The sequence below is a fragment of the Physeter macrocephalus genome, chromosome 15, assembly GCF_002837175.3.
Source record: "Physeter macrocephalus isolate SW-GA chromosome 15, ASM283717v5, whole genome shotgun sequence".
Taxonomy (NCBI): Eukaryota; Metazoa; Chordata; class Mammalia; order Artiodactyla; family Physeteridae; genus Physeter; species Physeter macrocephalus.
In genome coordinates this window covers 53,735,180-53,738,984 of record NC_041228.1, presented here as the reverse complement: position 1 = coordinate 53,738,984, position 3,805 = coordinate 53,735,180, and the positions used below count along the sequence as shown (strand labels likewise).

Sequence of the window (3,805 nt, the reverse complement as noted above, 5' to 3'; positions counted from 1 at the left end):
AGAAAAAAGACCTGTATGCAGAAAACTATAAGACACTGATGAAAGAAATTAAAGATGATACAAAAAGATGGAGAGATATACAATGTTCTTGGATTGGAAAAAATCAACATTGTGAAAATGACTATACTATCCCAAGCAATCTACAGATTCAATGCAATCACTATGAAACTACCAATGGCACTTTTTACAGAACTAGAACAAAAAATTTCACAATTTGTATGGAAACACAAAAGACCCCGAATAGCCAAAGCCATCTTGAGAAAGAAAAACAGAGCTGGAGGAATCAGGCTCCCTGACTTCAGACTATACTACAAAGCTACAGTAATCAAGACAGTATGGTACTGGTACAGAAACAGAAATGTAGGTCAATGGAACAGGATAGAAAGCCCAGAGATAAACCCATGCACTTATGGTCACCTTATTTTTGATAAAGGAGGCAAGAAAATACAATAGAGAAAAGACAACCTCTTCAATAATGGTGCTGGGAAAACTGGACAGCTACATGTAAAAGAATGAAATTAGACCGCTCCCTAACACCATACAAAAAAAATAAGCTCAAAATAGATTGAAGACCTAAATGTAAGGCCAGACACTATAAAACTCTTAGAGGAAAACATAGGCAGAACACTCTATGAAACCATAAACAAGACGAAAAGACAACCCTCAGAATGGGAGAAAATAGTTGCAAATGAAGCAACTGACAAAGGATTAATCTCCAAATTATACAAGCAGCTCATGCAGCTCAATATAAAAAGCAAACAACCTAATCCAAAAATGGGCAGAAGAACTAAATAGACATTTCTCTAAAGAAGATATACAGATTGCCAAATAACACATGAAAGGATACTCAACATCACTAATCATTAAAGAAATGCAAATCAAAACTACAGTGAGGTATCACCTCACAGCAGTCAGAATGACCACCATCAAATATCTACAAACAATAATGCTGGAGAGGGTATGGAGAAAAGGAAACCCTCTTGCACTGTTGGTGGGAATGTAAGTTGATACAGCCACTATGGAGAACAGTATGGAGGTTCCTTAAAAAACCAAATATAGAACTACCGTATGACCCAGCAATCCCGCTACTGGGCATTACCCTGAGAAAAACCATAACTCAAACAGTCATGTACCACAGTGTTCATTGCAGCACTATTTACATTTGCCAGGACTTGGAAGCAACCTAAGTGTCCATCGACAGATGTATGGATAAAGAAGATGTGGCACATATATACAGTGGAATATTACTCAGCTATAAAAAGATACAAAATTGAATTATTTGTAGTGAGGTGGATGGACCTAGAATCTGTCAGACAGAGTGAAGTAAGTCAGAAAGAGAAAAACAAACACCGTATGTTAATACATACATATGGAATCTAAAAAGAAAATGTTTCTGAAGAACCTAAGGGCAGGACAGGAATAAAGACACAGACATAGAGAATGGACTTAAGGACACGGGGAAGAGGCAGGGTAAGCTGGGACGAAGTGAGAGAGTGGCTTGTACATATATACACTACCAAATGTAAAATAGATAGCTAGTTGGAAGTAGTCGCATAGCACAGGGAGATAAGCTGGGTACTTTGTGACAACCTAAAGGGGTGTTATAGGGAGGGTGGGAGGGAGTGAGATGCAAGAGGGAAGGGATATGGGGATATATGTATACGTATAGCTGTTTCACTTTGTTATACAGCAGAAACTAACACAATGTAAAGCAATTATACTCCAATAAAGGTGATAAAATTTAATTAATTAATTTTTAAAAAAAGAATAGAAAATGTCAGGGTAAGGTGTATAATGGAAGGGTTAGAATCCATCACCGAATCTCATATTGCCATGGTATTTATGTTTATATATAAATGTATGTGTACATTTATAATGCACTTGAGAATATTGTAAAATGTACCTCTTTCTACGGGTTATGGTAAAGAAAAATTTGTGAAACACTCTTTCAGGCCCAAGGAGCAGCCACAGAGTAGGATGAGCATGTCAGATGTCCCTGGTGCTCAGTGAATGTCTGAGTGCAAAGGTGGCCTCCACCCACCTGTGAATTCTAACCCTCTCTGTCCCTGAAGCTGTGGGACCCTGGACAAGGTCCTGCCCCTTTCCACATCCCTCTGGCCCCCATCCAGCCTGGGCGAGGCTTGGTGTCTCGGCCATCCCCTACACCCACCCCTGCCTTCTCGCCTGCTCCCCTCTGACCCTGCCAGTTCCCCTCCCTGCTGAGCAGATCCTGGTGAAGCCCGACAGGACGGGTGTGGTCAGACTGCGTGAAGCGCTCCATGAACCCCTTCTGCTAGATCGCCGTGGTGGAGGCCATGCAGCTCAAGGAGAAAAAGCTGGAGAAGGAAGTCATTGCCGTCAGCTGCGGGCCTGCCCAGTGCCAGGAGACCATCCGCACCGCTCTGGCCATGGGTTCAGACTGAGGCATCCATGTGGAGGTGCCGGCTGCATAGGCAGATCTCCTGGGTCCCCTGCAGGTGGCCTGGGTCCTGGCCAAACTGGCAGAGAAGGAGAAGGTGGACCTGGGCAAGCAGGCCATCAATGATAATTGTAACCAGACAGGGCAGATGACAGCTGGATTTCTGGACTGGCCACAGGGCACATTCATCTCCCAGGTGACGCTGGAAGGGGACAAGGTGAAAGGGGAGCAGAAGATCGATGGAGGCCTGGAGACCCTGCTCCTGAAGCTGCCTGATGTGGTGACTGCTGACCTGCAGCTCAATGAGCCCCACTAAGATACGTTGCCCAACATCATGAAAGCCAAGAAGAAGATGGAGGTGATCAAGGCTGGGGACCTGGGCATGGACCTGACCTCCAAGTTCTCTGTGATTAGCTTGGAAGACCCACCCCAGCACATGGCTGGTGTCAAGGTGGAGACAACAGAGGACCTGGTGGCCAAGCTGAGGGAGATTGGGTGCCTTTGAGCCCTTTCCCTGAAACCCAGCAATAAAACCATGACTCAAAAAAAAAAAAAAAAAAAAAGAGTTAATATTTCTTTAGTACTTATATATGCTTTATTTCATTTACTTCTTAAGAGTATGTAGTAAATACTCTTACCAATTACATTTTAGAAAAAAAGAAAAATATTAGAATTTACAGGGACTTAATAAATAGCATAAATTCACTAAATATTAATTTCTATACAAATTCAAAATAACCCTCTGAAGTAGCTATGGGATGGAAAAAATTACTTTTTCCATTTTGTGGATGAGGAAAAATGATACTTAGAAAATTTAAATAATTTGTTTACCTTCACACAGTGGCAGAGCTGGAAATCTATGTTCGTAACACTTTTAATATGCTGCCTCTCACAATGTAATTTTTAGAGTAGTATGTATCATATCCAAGTTTATTCTAATGGTTAAGAAATAGAGTCAGAATTCAAAAGCAATCTCTGACACAAGGGCAATATTGTCTCTAGATATAATCTCTTTATTTTCTACCTATATTAATTCATAAGTGCTCTCATTCTGTTCCATGACTGGCTCCTAAATTTATACTTGTAGCCCAAACATTTTCTTTGAAACTGAGATACATGTATCCAACTACTTACTAAATATCATTATTTGTATCCAATAACATTGACTTTGGCAGTTTTTAACTACTGCGAATACTTGTTAAAGATTCACCTCAATAACTTTGGAATTATGTTGGACAAGGTACTTAAAGTTGATAAATATCAGGTGGCTCATCTGAAAAAAGAACTAAAAATAGCATCTATCTCATAAAATTATTAAGTGGCTTAAATGGATTACTATCTGAAAAACTAAAAGAATGTATTTTAAGCCTTGAAGAGAAAGCAAGA

The 3,805-nt window shown here is 40.5% G+C and overlaps 1 pseudogene; it reads left to right on the top strand.

Moving 5' to 3' along the window:
* The window catches only part of LOC102987992 (electron transfer flavoprotein subunit beta-like), a 7,327-nt pseudogene extending 4,403 nt beyond the window's left edge, over positions 1-2,924 (top strand).
* The last annotated feature ends 881 nt before the right edge of the window (positions 2,925-3,805 follow it).